Here is an 18,584-nt window from a genome sequence, read left to right as displayed (position 1 = left end):
AAGGAAAACGCTCATTCACATATTCCTAAAATAAAAATTATAAGATGAGAGAAAAAAAAAAGTTACTGGAAAACAATTATTTTTTCAGAAGAGGCAAAAATTAAAGATTAATAAAAATTTTAAAAGGGAAAAATATATATATATATAAGGTAACAAAAAACAAAAAACAAGCAAAAAAAAAGAAAAGAAGAAGAAGAAAAAAAAGAAAGAAAAAAAAGTCTTTTGATTTTTTTTTTGGGGGGGGGGGAGGAGTGGGAAGAATCCTGTATCTCCCTTTTGTCTCTAACCAGTCTCTTGTTGGAGTCTCTGGTCAGCTTGAGGTCCTGTGGCTTGATTGGTTTCTTAAGTCGGTTGGTTGGAAGAGGCAGAAAAATGCTCTGCTTTACTCAAGATTTTGAGATCCCCCTCCCAGGTTAGTTTTCTGGGAGGGTGATCTGCTTTGAGAATCACAAAAAGGGGGATGTGGTGATGAGGCTAGGTTCTGGGTAGAGTTGAGGCCTTTCAACAAACAGTAGCTTTTCCCTGGGGCTATTTTGTGATAAAGCTCACAGAGCCCAGCCTGGAGCCAATCTCAGGGTTTCTGTTTTTCAATTGATTGTGGTGGCTGCTAGAGGGAGGGGCAGCCTCTGGCTCTGGTTACCCAGTGAGGCAAGGCACTCCAATGGCTGGCGCCTGAGCTGGGTGACTTTTCCCTGGATGGTGCTGAGTCTGGCAGGTCACTTCGCGGTTAAGTTCTTGTGACCTGCTAAATGACTCGTTTTATTCCAAGGCCTAAGCTGGAGCTAGCAGCTCCTCTGAGCTTTGTCGGTATCCAAGATGGAGATCACCGGTGCTGGGGGTGGAGGGGTGGCCTTCCCTCCTCTGCTCTGTGAGAAGGAGTGAGGATGTCGGGCTTGTACTCATGCCGAGTCTTGGATCCTGGGTCGTCTCTGGTCTGCAAACAGCAGGATGAAGATGTCCGCTCCTTGTCGGTTCTTGTTGGTGTTGAGTAGAATCCGCTCGTCTGCTGCGTCTGGCTCCTTCGTCCTGGACTCTCTGTGTCTCAGGTATGACCCCGCGGCGGTGGTCGCCGCCGTGACCCTGCCGCCGTAGCGGCAGCTGATGTGTTTCCTTGGCTTCCCCTCTCTTGTCTAACTCTCTGTCCTGTGATGGCACACTTGGTGTGATTCTCTGGCTTAGGACTGTTCACTGGAACTCTAAAACTGCTTTCTATGCGAGAGCTTGTTCAGATTCCAGCTTCTCCTCCGCCATCTTCCCGGAACTCGAAATAATCTTATAAATGCGTTAGAAACAAATGCATGAAAGAAAAAAAAACATTTAAATACATCTGTAAGGGTTCATTTTCCTAACATCACATTATCTGACCTTTTCTGCTTGACTCAGACATATACTAGATATTGCTAATAAGGGAAACCATGGGACCTATGTTTCTTTGGGCTTGGCTTACTTCACTTAATATAATTTTTTCCAAGCCTTTCCATTTCCTAACAAATGGGGCAATGTCATTCTTTCTGATGGAGGCATAGAATTCCATTGTGTATATATACCACATTTTCTTGATCCATTCATCTACTGAGGGGCACCTGGGTTGGTTCCATATCTTAGCTATGGTAAATAATGCTGCAATAAACATAGTTGTACTGGTTGCTTTAGTGTGGTCTTGTTTGTAAACATTTGGGTAAATGCCCAAAAGTGGGATTGCTGGGTAATAGGGGAGCTCTATGTGAAGTCTTTTTAGGAACCTCCATACTGCTTTTCAAAGTGGTTGAAAAAGTTTACACTCCCACCAACAATGCAGTAAGGTTCCCTTCTGTCCACATCCCCTCTAGCATCTGTTGTTGTTAGAGTTCTTGATTATAGCCATTCTCTCTCGGGTGAGGTGGTATCTCAATGTTGTTTTGATTTGCATTTCTTTTATGGCTAGGGATGTTGAGCATTTCTTCATGTGTCTATTGGCCATCCTTCTTTCTTCTTCAGAGAAGTTTCTCTTCACGTCTTTAGCCCACTTATTTATTGGGCAGTTGTTTCTTTGAGGATTTGTTGTTGGGTGGTTTAATTTTTTGAGTTCCAAGTACATTTTAGATATGAGACCCTTGTCCATTGTATGGCCAGTGAAGATCTTCTCCCAATCCGTAGGCTTTCTATTGATCTTGCTAGCTATGTCCTTTTCCATGCAGAAGCTCTGCAATCTTATGCAATCCCATTTGTCCAACCTTTCTTTGATTTGTTGTGTTTCTGGGTCTCTATTAAGAAAATTTCAGCCTGAGCCAAGGAGACCTAGGGTTTCTCCTATTCCATCCTGTAATGTTTTCAGAGTGTCTGTTTTGACTCCGAGGTCTTTGATCCATTTGGAGTTGATTCTGGTGCAGGGTGATATATAAGGATCTAGCTTTAGTTTTCTACAAGTAGTTAACCAATTTTGCCAGCACCATTTACTGAAGAGGCTGTCTTGCTTCCATTGTATTTAACTCTGATTTAATTTTAATTATTTCTTTGCATCTACTTGATTGGGGTTTGGCTTGTTGCTCTTTTTCAAAGAGCATCAGGTTCACCATTAAATAGTAGGTTTGAACTTTTTCCAATTTGTTGATATAGGCACTCAAAGCTATATATTTTCCTCTGAGTACTGCCTTTGCAGTGTCCCAGAGGAAATGGTATTTGTGTGCTACTTTCTGTTAAATATCATTAATTTCCAATCTGATCTCTTCTATGATCCTTTGGTGATCCAACCATGTGATACTCAGTCTCCATGTGTTGCGGGATTTTCTATTGTGGCTTTTGGTGTTAAGCTTTAATTGTTTTCTATTGTGCTCTGAGAGAATGCATGGAATAATTTCAGTATTTCTGAATTTGCACAGACTTGTTTGTGCCCTAAAAATGTGATCTATTTTAGAGAATAATCCATGTGTGCTGAGACCAATGTAGATTCTGGTGTTGCTGAGTGGAATACTCTGAGGATGTCTGTTAAGTCTGTTATGTCTGTTAAGGCAATTGTTTTTAGTTCTGAAGTTTCTCTGTTGAGTTTTTGCTGTGTAGATCTATCCAGAGTTAACAGTGGTGTCTTTAAGTCACCAACTTGCAGCCTTTCACTTTCAGAATATTTTTCCTTTGGGGGGGCAAGATGAATTTCTTGAAGACAGCAGAAAGATGGATCTTACTTTTTGATCCAACTGGTCAGTCTATGTCATTTAATTGGAGAGTTAAGTCCATTGATGTTAAGAATTTGGTTTGAAAGGTGTTTGTCAGTTCCTGCCTTTTTATTCATCTTTTTAGGGGCTGTGCCTTGACAATTCTTGCTGGGGTTACTTAGTTCTCTGTTTGGGGGTAAATTCACTGTCAATGTCATGATCTTGTTGGTTTGCAATGTGTAGAATGTTTTGTAGGGTTTTTTTGTAATGCTGAGTTGGTGTATATATATTGTTTCAGGTTTCCTTTGCTGTGGGAGGTTTTCATTCACTCCTCAGCTATGAATGAGAGCTTAGCTGTGTAAATTATTCTTGGTTGGTAGTTATTTGTCTTTAGGGAATGGCATAACTCATTCCAGGCCATCCTTGCTTTCATGATCCCCACTGAGAAATCTGTGGTTATTCTGATTGGCTTACCTTTATAAGTGATTGTTCTCTTCTCTCTGGCAGCTTTAAGAATCCTTTCCTTAGTTTCTATTGATTCTGTATGGATTATAATGTGGCAGTGGAATGACCTAGTCTGGTCTGGTCTGTTTGGGGTTCTAAAAGCTTCTTGTATCTGAATGGGCCTATCCTTTTGGATATTTGGGAAGTTCTCTGCTGGGATTCTGCTGAATATATTACCAAATCCATTGGCTTCCCTCTATAGGCCCTCCTCAATACCTATTAGCCTTAAATTAGGCTTTCTGATTGTATCTTGTAACTCCTGCAAATATCTATCAGGCTTATTGGTTTTGTTTTGTATGTCTGTGTGCTCTTTCTCTATAAAGACTAAACTATCTTCTGTTCCAGAGATTAGATCTTCTGGATCCTCCAATCTGCTTTCAAGGCTTTCTACTTTGCTTTGTAACTCCCTTCATTCTTGTTGATAATTCTTGATGGTTACCAGCTCTTTATTGAGGTTTTCTTTTAGGTGCTCTGTGGACTTCTTTACATCCTTGAGTTGGTTTTTAGTGTTTTCTTTTAATCCCTTTAACTGGGTGGCCGCATTTTTCACTGAACTCTTTCTCCTTCTGTTGGAGTTCCTTCATCTTTTTATTTGTGGAGTGCATAAATTCTTCTATTAATTTATGGTTAGCCTCATCACATTCTCATATAGCTTTGTACAGAGTTTCCATGTTTTTTTGTTTTTTGGTGGGTTCTTTTTTTATCAGTCATGGGGCTTGAACTCTGGGCCTTGGAAGTTGTCTCTGGGCTGCAAGCTTTGCCTTCCAGTCTGCTTTAGTATTGCTAACTATGATGGCATCCAATCTGGTATCCCCTGCAGTGAACGACTGCTACCTGTTGGGGAAGGGAAGCTACTTCTAGAAGCAGAAGTCCCTTTCATGGACAGGGAACCACACTCCTTCCAGAGGGCTGCATGTTAATGGATATTATGATAGGTATATTTTGAGTCTGTATAAATATTAATCCTCTGACCCTTGGGTAGAATTAAGGCCCTAGTTAGAGCTATAAATTCTGCCTTTTGTGAGGTAGTACCAAGGGGCAGAGGGCTGCTTTCAATAATGGTGCAGTCATTAACAATGGCATAACCTGCAATTTGGCTGCCTGAGGAGGTAGGTGTGGAGCTGCCATCAATGTACCAGGCATCTTCTGGGTCAAGACGAGGGGTTTCTAAGATACCTGTAAAACAGGTGTGAATTCTTCCAAGGTCTCTGTACAGGAATGGGAAAGAGGGTTAGAATTGGATGGAAGCAAAGTGGATGGATTGAGAGGGGAACAGCTTTCCAGAGAGAAGTCAGGGTTTTCAATAAAATTAACATGAAACAGCTGCAGGCAGGAAAGGGAGAGGGATTTATGAGACAAAAAGGTCCTTTAGTCTGTGGGGAGATCAAATGGTAGTGGGTTGGCCAAAAGTGAGTTTTGTGCTCTCCTGTGCTAAAGTGGCTGCTGCTGCCGAAGCTCGAAGGCAGGCTGGCCAGCCTTTTACCATTGGGTCTAGTTGTTTTCAGAAGTAGGCAACAGGTCTAAAAGAGGGGCCTGACATTTGTCCAAGAACCCCAAGGTCAATTCCCCACTTCTCAGTGACATAGAATATAAAGGGCTCCTTAAGGCTGGGAAGAGTCAGAGCTGGAGCCTGAACAAGCACTTGCTTCAGTACCTTAAATGGGGTGCCAATGGGCTTTGTGGGGTCTAGAGTCTCTAGTAGGGAGCCCTTGGTTGCCTCATAAAAGAGTTTGGCCAAGGTAGAAAAACTAGGTATCTACATATAAAGGAAGCCAGCAAGTCCCAGGAAAGACAGAATGTCCTTCTTGGTCTGTGGGACAGAGAGAGAGACTCAATGTAGGCTTTTCTATCAAGAGTAATCCTTCTCTCTGTAGGAGTTATGGACAAACCCAAGTACGTTACCTCTGGCTTTGTTATCTGGGCCTTGAAAGGGGAGACTTTATATCCTTTGGCCAATAGGAAATTGAGGAGGTTAGCTGTATGTTGGCAAGCCAACTCAAAGGAAGGGCTACAAAGCAAGAGATTATCCACATACTGAAGAATGACACTAGGACACACCTGAAGAGAGAGGAAATCCTTTGCTAAAGCTTGTCAAAAAAATGGGGACTGTCTTGGAACCCTTGAGGGAGGACTGTCCAAGTCAGCTGTTGTGCCCTGGAGGTATCTGGGTCCATCCAGGTAAAAGCAAAGAGGTTCTGACAGTCAGGATGCAAGGGGATTGTAAAAAATGCATCTTTGAGGTCCAGCACCAAGAAGTGGGTGGTACCTGGCGGTATCTGTGAAAGGAGAGTATATAGGTTAGGCACAACAGGATGAATGGGAAAGATTGCAGTGCTAACACATAGGTCCTGGATTAGGTGATAGGTCTCATCAGTTTAAGTACTGGCACAAAGGGGGTGTTAAAGGGGGAATTAGTAGGTCTGAGAAGTCCTTGTTTAAGAAGGTGAAGGATCACAGGTTTTAAACCATGCCTATGTCAAAGGAAAATGGGGTATTGGGGTGTACTGCGAAATGGGTCAGGTTTTTAAGTTTAATGAGGACAGGAGTATGGTGTCTAGCAATAGTGGGTGTGGAAGTATCCCAGATAAGAGGGTTGACAAGAGCTGGAGGGAGGGGGAAAAGATCTAGTTGGGAGGTTACAGGTGGAGGTTCATCTAGGGATAAAAGTAGAATAGGTGTTGGCTATTTGGGGATGTGGAATGAGAGGGAAACTTGAAATTTACAGCAAGTCCCTCCCTAGGAGGGGGGTAGGACAGTGGGGTAAGATTAAGAAGGAGTGTGAGAATGGAAAGTCTTCTATTTTACATGGTACTGGTCCTGTAGTTGCAGGAAGGTAGGTCAGCCATCAACACCCCACCACTGAGATCTGGGAGGGAAGTCTTGCCTACATATTGAGATAGCACTGAAAAACTGGTTCCTGTATCCAAGAGGAAGGATACTAGCTTACTGGCTACATAGAAATACCCTGGGCTCCTCCACTGTGATGGTTTTGTTCTTAGGAGCCAGTAGCCCAGGGCACCATCATTCTTTAGCCAAGCAGAAAATCTCCAATGGGTGGGTATCCTCCTGCTTGGGTGGACAGGGAGGGGGAGGGGCTGGCCTACTTTGTGGAGACAAGGAGGGACAGTTAACTCTCCAGTGTCCCTGTTGTCCACACCTGGGGCAGGGTCCAGGTGGTGGTCATGGTGAAGGGCAGAATTTTGCCGTGTCCTTCTTGTCCATACCTGTAGCATGATCCAGGTGGCATACATTGGGAGCCTCTTCTCAGAGTAGACCAGATGGTAGCAGCCAGGATTTGATCATTCTCTCTCTTATGGTCAGTCTTATTGGCAATTCCCTGATATTCCCGATTATTAAAAACCTCAAATGCCATGCTCACCAGATCTCATTGAGGGGTTTGAGGACCAGCCTCAGCCTTTTTTAACTTTTTCCTAATATCGGGGACTGATTGGGTGATGAATATTAAGAACCTTGGTTTCTGATGACTCTGGGTGTAACTTAGCATAGCCCTGGAATGCTACCTGAGGCATTCAAGAAATTCAGCCAGGTTTTCACTGGGCCTTTGAGTAATGTGGTTTAATTTGTCATAATTAACAGGGAGATAGGCTGCCTTTTGAAGGCCAGCCACTAAGCAAGTTATCATCCTATTTCTGTTTTCCCTCCCAAGAGCATTATGTTGATAATTTCAATTGGGCTCTTCCCTAGGCACAGCTGTTACTCCCACTAGAAAGTCAATATCTAATTGATGGGCTTCATCTGCATGTGCCTGGGTTGCAATCGACACCCTTTCCTTTTCCTCAGCAGTAAGGGTAGAGGATAGTATTAGATATATGTCCTGCCAAGTTCAGTCATAGGTCTGAGCCAGGTTTTTAAACTGCTTGATATTTGAATCTTGGGCATAAGAAACCAGCTACTTCTCAATCTGAGTATCGAACATTGAAAATGGAGTGTGCACTAACGATGCCTTCAGGCCCTGCCACCTCTCACAAAGGGCACATGGAGTTTGGTGGAGGTTATGTGCCACCAGTGCAAGACCAGGCACAAGCTGCTGGGGCGGGGGGAGGGAGCAAGGAAGAGAGGGCTAAGAGGAGGAAGATGAAGGGGAAGAAGGTGGAAAAGGAGCTGAAGGCCCAGCAGGAAGAGGGGCAGAGTCTAAAAGAGGGTCAGACACATCAGGTTCCAGGGGGGCTTGGAGTTCTCAGAGATTGGTTGTCCATGTGCAAGGAGGGTGTAAAGGCAGGCAAGATTGGCAGAGAGCTGGGTTATCCCAGAAAGCAAAGAAAGCCTGAATATAAATGACCTCTAACCATTTACCATTGCAGTGGCAAAAATCATCTAACTTTCCTAGAATGGCCATTTTTGGGCCATTGAGAGCGATTTATCCAATCGATACTGTGGCCAGACTTCAGTGCAATAATAAATTAGGTGCTCTCTGTTGATGCAGTCCTTAAGGGACAAGACACTCAAGTAATGCAGAAGGCATTCCAAAGGAGTTTCCTCCCTCCAGCATGACTTACAGCACCCCATTAAAAGCACAGGAGGGAGCCAGTCTGGTGAGTGAAGGACAGCTGACCAGGCAAAAGCAACATAGAGACAGAGCAACAGAGAATGCTTAGAGTTTCACTCAGCAGAGTAGAGAAGTGATATGGATGTGGATATGGAGGCCAGCAATGGTATTGGTGAAAAGTCTCACGTGGCATCTCAAGGCAGTTCAGTTTACAGGAAAGGGGTGGTCAGGAAATTCTAATATTCCCAACGCAAAAAGCCTATCCAAGTTATGGCGTCATATATGCTAGGTAAATTAAATTGGCAGCAGAGGAAAGAGAGCAGCATGTGGTATTCAGGCAAGGGAAAGGTTTATTTGCAGGCTGCCTCTGGTCAAGTTGGAAGCCCACACAGCAGGAATAAAAAGGATGGAACCACAGCCAGGCCAGACTTATCAAGGCCAGGGGCGGAAAATGGTATGGCCACAACAGATGTGGATGTGACCTCAGGAAGGGGAAGGTGACTGCCTGTCAGTTACCTAGGTGACACAAGTACTGGATGGAGATTTAACCAAGAAGAGGTATGAGTCTGCTCCGCCTTCCCAGGGTGGACCTTACATGAGGCAATTTGTGTTTAGCTATTAGGTAATCTAAACCATAAGGATAACAAGATGAGCCACTTGTGCTCAGTCAAAATGGAACCAAATGCACATTGACTCAGATATAAATATTTAGGGATCAATGGACTATAGAAAATGAAGGAGAAGAGAAGGATCAGGAATAAAGGCAAACAAATTTAAATGAACTTAGAAGAAAAATTGGGTATAACGATAATAGAGTGGTAAGAGCAGCTTATATAGAAGAAAGGGAATAGAGGGAAGGGAGGCAAGACCTTGTTTCAGAGGAAAAGAGGTAAAAAGATTTTTTAAAAAATTATGTATTTTGTTTTTTTCCTTCACCTCTCCAAATTAGAAAAGTGTATATACAAGATGCAGGGCACCAGAATCAAATACAGTGAAAATAGGGGTTATACCATGGGGGAAGCACATACAAAATAAACAAAAAAATCACATAGCACATTATAAAGACAAAATGCTTAAATAGGAAACAGGTTGACCCATTGTAACATTGAGATGTACAAGGCACTATGTTTGAAACAAACTTTAGAACTTGTGGGGGGGAAGGAGGGAGGAGTTAGGGAGGTGGGAAAGGAAGGGATGGAGATAACAATGCTGAATAGGAAATGTACTCATTACCTTACTCATGTACCTGTAACCCCTCTGTACACTATTTTTACAATAAAAATATATCAAAAAAGATTATGTAAGATAAAAGTAAGAAATTATATATATATGTGTGTATGAGAGTAATCCTAATATTAGAAAGACTAAAATTAAAAGAGTAGTGGAAAATTGATCTAAAATAATTACTGTATTAATTATGCTCACAAATTGAGAAAGCCTAGTAGTCACTTTACTTTGTGTCTAGAAGGAAATAGATTAGTTCTGATGGAGTGATAGTGCAATGAAAGGAGAAATGAAAAGGAAAAATAGTAAAAAATAAATAAAGAAAAACCTAAATAAAAGTTTAAAATGGGAAATTTAAAGACAATAGAAAAAACAACGAAGAGACAGTTTTTAGTTGGTTTGGGGAAGCTTTGAGTTTCCATGAAGTCCTCTAAACTATTTCTGGATAAAACCCTGTTTGGCTTGCAATAGTCTGCTTTTTTGTGCTTGGCTAGGTTCAGACACCGTCTTAACAAGGGAATGTGGCTGCTATGTAGAATCCCACTTTCAGGCCTGATGGCAGGAGATTGGGGGATTTGAATTTGTGGTTTGCTAGTGCCAGGGTGGAGCTGTGTCCCTGGGCTTACTCAAGTAGCTGCAGGAGGTTTAGGAACAGAGTTCAGGTCTGTGTTCCCCTCTGATAGGGTTCCTACCTTTTAGGCAGGGGCTTAGATCAGGGGGCTTTGGGGACCCTACAGAGAGCTGGTTCCCCCCAGGGAGTGGGCCCAGATGGGCTACTCACAAGATCTGTAGGTGGTAGTGTGCTGGACAACAGAGACCTGCAGGAGGGGTCTTTGTGTTTGGCCTGTGCAGCATAGGCAGGTTCTCAGTGGGGGATAGAGGGTTCTGGGCATTAGTGGGACCAGGTGGAACACTGTGTCAGCTGTGGGGGAGAAACTACCGTTTCTCAGTGGGGGATCCAGGCATTGGCAGGACCAGGTGGAGCTGTGTGGCAGTGGAGGCAGCAGTGGTGCCACCTAAATAGATGGGATGGTGGCATCTCTAGCAGCAGGAGGGCAGTGCTCAGCGGTGGCAGCAGCGGCAGAGAGGTGGTGAAAGCGAGGGACTGGGCATGTGCAGGGTCGGCGGAGCCTCCAGAATGATGCTGCGATGGTTGTGGGTGCCAAGGGTTGGCACAGAGTGGTGGCAGGAATGGCACGCGTCCGGAAGGAGCATAATGTTAGCAGGGCGGGTTGGTGTGTGGAACAAGGGGATGGCTGCTGCTGTGGCAGACAGGGGGCCTTGTGTAGTGGCAGGGTCCATGGGTCCTTCTGGCACTGCAGTCAAGAGTTGTGAGGATAGTGGGAGCAGTGACTTTGGGGCGCTTTTTCCATGGTGCTAATTCCTGGCAGTTCCAGTAGTGGTGTTAGTGGGGACCACGGTGAATGCCTCCTCAGTTGCACACTGGTGGGCAGATTTGAAGCAGGGGTCTGATGGCTGACTCCAGTGTCTTCACTGATTCCCCTCCTTGGTTTCCACGGGTCTGGTGTTGCGAACTTTCTTCAGTTTTTGAATGGCCAGCCCTCTGTTTAAAAACTGCAGAAAACCTCTTCAGATTGTCCAGGGTGGTGCAGACCATAATGCTGTTTGCCAGCAGTGCTGCTAATAAGCAGGGGTCCCGCTGCTGCCACCGCTTAGCACTGCCCTCCTGCTGCTGGAGATGTCACCATCCCATCTATTTAAGTGGCACCACTGCTGCCTCTACTGCCACATTGCTCACCTGGTCCTGCCAATGCCTGGGTCCCCCACTGAGAAACTACCAACACTGCCACAGCTGACACAGTGCTCCACCTGGTCCCACTAATGCCCAGAACCCTCTATCCCCCACTGAGAACCTGCCTATGCTACACAGGCCAAACACAAAGACCCCTCCTGCAGGTCTCTGCTGTCCAGCACACTACCACCTACAGATCTTGTGAGTAGCCCATCTGGGCCCACTCCCTGGGGGGAACCAGCTCTCTGTAGGGTCCCCAAAGCCCACTGATCTAAAAAATTTCACTTTTTACTTTCTTTTTGCTTTTCCTTTAGGATAATTCTTCTGTAGTAGGGAAATATTTATTGTTCGAATGGTAAAGTGTGTCCTGTGTCTCTAAATCTCTGTTTGGTCAGGGACTCATAGTTAATTTACATATACAAATGTCACCATCTTGAATTTTCTCCCAAAATTCTTATATAATTCATATGTGTACATGAACTGTGGAAATATAATATACTGCAGGCCTGATAGCTGTTCTCTCAGTTCATTATGTTTTCTTTTTTCTTTTTCTTTTTCTTTTTTTTTTTTTTTTTTTTTGCCAATTCTGGGGCTTGAACTCAGGACCTGAGCAATGTCCCTGAGCTTCTTCTTGCTCAAGGCTAGCACTCTACCACTTAAGCCACAGTACCACTTCTGGCATTTTCTGTTTCTATGGTACTGAGGAATTGAACCCAGGGCTTCATGCATGCTAGGAAAGCACTCTACCATTAAACCACATCCCCAGCCCTCTCAGTTCATTCTTAATCACATATGAGAACCAGTCTTACAGTACATCTACATTTTCCCTGTTTCAGCCATTACCCCTTATTTAGATTCATATTCAGCTGTACTTCTGGCCTGCTGTTTGTTTCTGGCATAGAGCTGTGCAGATGAACCAGGAAAAATGCTGGTGAAAATGTTTCTTTGACTGGTTATGAAGAATTAAAAATAAGGGGTATGAATCCAGAGAAAAGGAGAGACTATTTCAAGGGACCAAAATGTGTGAGCCTCAGTAAGTCAGGAAGATTCAAGGTTTATCTGGGAGAAATCACTTGGATCACAGCCTTGGGAAAAGTGGTATGGGCTCAGTAAGAGGCATCACATCAACTCTCGACCTTTCCTGACCCACCCTTCATGGAGACTGTCAATATCTTCACACAGTTATTGCTCTGCTCTTGCCCAAAACAATCCTTTCATCCCTAAACAAGTATTCTTTGTCCTGCTCTATCTTAGCCATTGTCAGCACCATTTTCTCAATTACTCAGGCTAGAAAACTCAGTATTTCTGGAGTCTCGCATCAATGCCTCTTTCCATATCTAACCAATTATTAAGTACTACAGATTTTGCCTTTGCAATGTTCTTGGAAGCAACTGTCCTCTGTTTTCTGCTTGCTATTTTGTTCTAGTTCAAGTCTTCATTCTAACACCATAATTTACCATCTCTTCCATCACCACTGTTAAGGCTCAGTAGACCCTGTAGGGCCTTTCAGTCTTTCCCCAATCTCCATCTGTCCCTTATATATACTACTAGAGCTCTCATCTCATCCTTCCCATGAATCTGGCCTGAAGCCTATCCATGGATGGCCTACCTATCTCATACCATCCTCCCGAACTCCATGATCCAGGTGTTCCTTCCCATATAACCGTGAATCTTCCTGATTCTCTTTTGAAATATTCTTTCCTCAGAAAGGAAGAAGGAAGGGAGGGAGGAAGGAAGAGATGGAGGAAAGGAGGAAAGAGGAAACTTGTGTGACTCAAGTGACAGAGCACAGGTCTAAGTAAAAAAGCCAATTGACAATGGGAGTTCCTGAGTTTAAGCCTCAGTACTAGAACAAACAAACATACATACATGTTCTCTCCCTTCTCTTCACATTAACACTTATTCATTATTTTTCAAGGCACACTTTCACCAGAATATTGTTTAGCTACGCTGGACAATTCTGGACCAGAAATGAACAGTAAGGTAAGAATAGCACATCTGAGCTTGAATTCAAACTCTCCATTTAGAAGTTGTAATATAAAAGTTAGCTCTAAAATGAGCTTCCAATGCAATGATAGGTGATTATCAGACATAACGAAAATTGTCCTGAGCCGGAAGTCAGAAAGATGTGTTGGAATCTCATTTCTGCCTATTGCTAACTACATGAAAATAGTCAAGTCTTCTGAGTTGTAACTCATTTTCCATAGAGACTAAGGGCTCAAATCTAAGTTCAGGTTCTGCGTATTAGCTCCTTGAGCCCAGTCCACTCATCCATTAGGCCAAATAAAAATAATATTCCTGACTCTCTAGAGTGCTTGAGAAGTAACCCTGTATGAATTACCAAACATGATCTTCACCTATGAGTAGGCTAACAAGAGGTCCAGAGGTAGAGACAGGGCCTTCCTAATTATAAAAATACTATTTGTGGCATCACACAAATAGGCACATACACACACGCGCGCACACACACACACACACACACACACACACACACACACACACACACACCCATTCGCATACTGGAACAATGCTCTAAATAATGTCATAATCACTTTTACTCAAGTCTCTGTGCACTGGTGGGGGAATCCAGAGGACTACTTCTATACATATTTCTAAAAGCCTAAAGTGAGCCAGGAACTCCCACAACAGCAACATTGTTGTCCAAGTTAATGCTGGAAAGAAGCCTCAAATCAAGACTTCTCTGATGTCAAACCTCATTTTCTCTACCTCATTTTATTCAGCCATGCTGAATAAAAGACAAAGCTCCTGTGAAGCTTGTAATCTAATCTCAGTCCTTGGGGAATAAATGAATTAATGGACTGAAGCACTCAGAAGGAATAATTATCCAATACTCTAAATGAACATAAATGGAAACCAAGGAGCTCCCAAATCTCATTTCTCTACCTCATTTTATTCAGCCCATGCTGAATAAAAGACAAAGTTCTTGGAAGCTTCTAGTCTAATCTCAGTCTAGTCTAATCTCAGTCTTTGGAGAATAAATGAAATAATGGGCTGAAGCACTCAGAAGGAATAATTATCCAATGTGCTAAATGGACAAAAATGAAAACCAAGGAGCTCCCAAACCTTTTCTGATAAATGGCTTCCTATAGGATAATGAGCCATTTCATCCACTGACCTTTTATCTCTTTCTGAAAACAGAGGAAAGAAAAATGACCTGATAAAAAATCTCCCCCAAACCCACTGATGTTTTGGGCATCTGTGCTGTTGAGAATGTCAATAAATGAATATTGAAGGGCCCTTATAACTCGTAACTGAGGTTTGGATTAAGTCACTGAAAGCCAGCCAACTGAAGCCTGTGAGCTTCTAAATCCCATCAAACCCTGTGAAAGGCTGCCTTTCAGTGGGAAAATCTGATGGATAAAGGTTCTGCCACAGAACTGTATAAGCTGAAGAGAGAATACAGAGTCTCCTACCTTTGGGAGTGATCATGGTTTCTCCTGGTCTGATAGAGCTGAAATGTTGACCGGCATTGACTTCCAGAATGTAAGAAGCTAATTAAGTTCCTCATTGCAGTTACATTTTTACAGGTTTAAGTAGAAGAAACTGGGGCATCAACTGCCTGGCAGGACAGCACACAGTATAATGCAAGTACTGGAAACATTTTTGAAGATTTGTCTGGCATAATCTTCCTCAATGTCAGGAAAGTATACAAAGGTCCATAAATGTAGGTTCAGATAGCCATCTCATGGTTAGATGGGGCTGTCTTTTGGCAGTAATCCAATACTCTCTTGTTCCATTACATTTTTTTTGAGGGGGGGTCCGGTCGTGGGGCCTGAACTCTGGGCCTGGGCACTGTCCCTCAGCTCTTCAGCTCAAGGCTAGCGCTCTACCACTTGAGCCACAGCTCCACTTCTGGCTTTTTTTTTTTGCTTATGTGGTGCTGAGGAATCGAACCCAGGGCCTCAGGCATGCAAGGCAAGCGCTCTACCACTGAGCCACCTTCCCAGCCCTCCATTACATTTTCTACAAAAAAGCACAACCAATATGAAAATAAAGAAGCTCTTACCTGAGTCCGAAAGCAGCCATGCAAATATGATTTTATCTAACAATACAATTCTCTTCCCCATTTATTAGCCTATTCTTTCCTAGATTAAGCAATGAGAATGGCAGATAATCACCCTTGAGAAGAATTGCCATCTTTTGTATACTGTCCTCTCAGCTCCTACTTCTCTTGCATCAAGCCCTTATACCATACCTAGTTCAGATGTAAGTATGAACACAAGGAGCTAGCTGGTCATAAAGAGCCAGTGCTGACCAGACAAATGTAAAGTGGAAAATAGTGATCCTCATATTTTATACTTTATTCTCCTAAATCTACAAAAGTAGATAAAACTTTCTAATTGATCTATACCTGTACTTATTTGTGGGAAAAACTGTAAAAATATGTATACCACAAAAATTATTTCATACATTTTCTATAATTATATATATTATGCATTTAAATTGCATGTAATATTTTCAATTATTTTTTCAAAAGAAAGAAGTGCCAAGCAAGTAAAATGCTCTACCACTTAGCTACACTTGCCAACCTGCATTTACATTTTGTAGGCATTATTTCATACATTTAGTTATATTGTTTCTACATCTTTTGTAATTTATTCTTCAATACAATATGTTATATTTGGGGCTGGGGGGGTTGGGGTGGGCTGGGGAGGTAGGGGAGGGTGGGAGATGGGAAGGGATGGGAAGGGGAAACAAACAAAGGAGGCAACAATGCTTGGTAAGTAATGTACCATTACCTTGCCCATGTAATTGTAACCCCTCTCTATAGTATTTTCACACACAAAAAAAAACCCAATATATTATATTTTTCAAGCTTTTAAAAATATTTTCAAGAGGGGCCAAGATGGTGATGGAACAGCAGTAGCGAAACACCACAGCTCTCTCCAACAAAATACCGAGTTCGGAATTCAATGCTCCATTTCTTCAAAAGACCAACAACAACAAAAAGGCAATTACTCAGAGAGATACAGGAAGTGAAAAAAAGAAAAAGGAAAAACTCCAGAACCTACACAAAGCAAGAAAACCCTTCCCTTACCCCTTGCTGCTGGCAGGGCTCCATGCCAAGCCGCTCCAGCAGCAGGGCTCCGTACCAAGCCGCTCAAGTGGCCTAGCTCAGGACCCACCAGGGACACAGAGCCACAAGAATACCAAGGATCCTGGAAGACTCCCAAGAGCAGGTACCAACCCAGAGAATACCAACAGAAAACTCGGAACACAAAACCCACACAAAGACCCCCCACGGCGCAGCGCCTCTGCCCTGTAGGTGTAAACAGCCCAGACCAGACCAGCCTGGAGCAGCAGCTGACAGTAGTGACAGCAGCGGCAGTGGCGGCAGTGATGATGAACCCCAGATGCACAGCACACTGCTTCTCCACACCAGCCTGCAGGAACAACCCAGCCCAGCCTGGAGCGGTGGTGGTGGCTAACGACTCCAAGCCTTCATCGGCCAGTGGGAAAAGCCCAGCCCAATCTCTGCACCAGCCCACGGGAACTGCCCAGCCCAGGCCAGGTGGTGGCAACAGCAGTGGTGCCAGCAAACACCCCCAGGCTCGCAGCAGCGCAGCTCTGCGCCTTTCTGCCCCAGCCCTATAAGCAGCGGGCCCAACCCGGGACGACCCCAGACTCTGTGGGGCATAGCACCTCCCTGCACTGGCCTGCATAAGCTGCCTAGCCTAGCCTGACAGCAGCAGCCACAGCGGGTGCCAGTAGCAGCAGCGAATGACCCTAGACTTCTTAGCCCTGCCCTTCTCGCCGCCCACCCCACCCACCAAAGCAATCCAAACACAACCCAGATCCAGGCTGCGGTGACTGCAGCGGGGTAGCAAATGACCCCAGACTTGCAGACCCCAGACCTTTCTGCACCGGCCCTCTTAAGCAATGGGGCCCAGCCCGGGCAACCCCATACTTGCTGCGGGGCACAGTGCCTCCCTGCATCGGCCTGCATAAGCAGCCCAACCCAGCCTGGGGTGGTGGCAACAGCAGTGGCAAATGACCCTAGGCCCTTGGCACCATTCGTGCCCCCCCCCAGCCTGCGAAAGCAACCCAACCTAGTTCAGGGCAGACTGTGATGGTGGCAGCAAACTACCCCAGACTCACAGTGCCCTGAGGTATCTCTCTACACAGGCCTGTGTAAGCAACCCAGGCCCGGACAGCAGCAGCTGCCAAGGTAGCAGCAACAGTAGTAAAGGGCCCCATACTCGCAAGCAACCCTGTGCCTCCCTGCACTGGCCCATGGAAGCAGTCCAGCTCAGAGCCGGGCAGCAGTGGTGAGGAACCCCAGACCTGTGACACCAAACAGGACAATATAAATAGTAGTAAAGGCTGTGAAACAGACCCAGCCTGCACCACCACCCAGCATAGCCCACAATCATCACTACAAACATTGAACATGGTGTTGATCAGCAACCTACAACATACAAAACCAGCCATCTGCCATCACCGCTGGACAACTCTCAACCAGTACCAGGGTAAGTGAGTATCCCACAGGGGACATCCCCCCCACCTAACCCTCCCCCTGCCACAGGAGACGAGCACTGGTAGCAACCCCAGAGAACTTGACTTGGCCCCCATCACTATCGGGACTACAGGTCCTAAGGAAGCTGGGAGCTGTACAAGTGCACCAGTTTGCAAGTGGACACACCCAACCAGCCAGGGTTGATCAAGAGTACAGCTGGGAGGTAACACAAGCAGTCTAGGTGGCTGTTCCTTGACTAAAGGCAGGAACTGCTTAGAATATCTAGTAGGCAGTTGAAGGATCCCTACCTGTGTCCCAGGCAGGAACCCTAGCTATCTTAACTACCTGCCCTGACTGGTCAGGATCTGAGTGCACACCCCAACAGAGGGAGGAGTGTGTCTGCCCACCACAAACTAACAGGAGTAAGACCTATGTGAGTCAGACCAGCAGCTGGAAAGCAGTCCTCCCACAACAGAACCTCAGACCAGGTAAAATGCTCTCAACCATCCCAGTGCTGAGAGCAAGTTAGATCAATTGATCCAGGCACAAATCCAGAACCAAGCAAATGTAGCTACCTAGTGACCAAAACAATCAGGGTCTGGAATTGGTCTCCAATAATCCCTGAATCCACATGCAAAACTCACATTGGAAAGTTAGAAAATTCATCAATGGCCAAGTTAGTAAACCAGACTCAAAGGCCAGCAACCACACAGGAGAGAACACCAGTGGAAGCAATGGAAAACAAACGCTACATCCAAGAGATGATAGAGGGAATGACTCAACAGTTAAAATAGGAAATAGATCAGGAATGATCTATCAAAAAAGATCCAGACATTCAAACTAGAAATACACTCAAAAATAGATGCAGTACACACCTCACTAAAAGATGAGATTAGTACTCTAAGGAATGACATGGAAATTATAAATGGCTCAATCTCCTCCATGCAAAATTCAATTTCCTCCATGCAAACAACAATGGAAGCCACAGTT

The sequence above is a fragment of the Dipodomys merriami genome, unplaced genomic scaffold (genome assembly GCF_024711535.1).
Source record: "Dipodomys merriami isolate MVZ:Mamm:240054 unplaced genomic scaffold, mDipMer1.0.p SCAF_16, whole genome shotgun sequence".
Lineage (NCBI taxonomy): Eukaryota > Metazoa > Chordata > Mammalia > Rodentia > Heteromyidae > Dipodomys > Dipodomys merriami.
The sequence above is the reverse complement of the archived record's forward strand: the minus strand, read 5'-3'. Positions refer to the sequence as shown.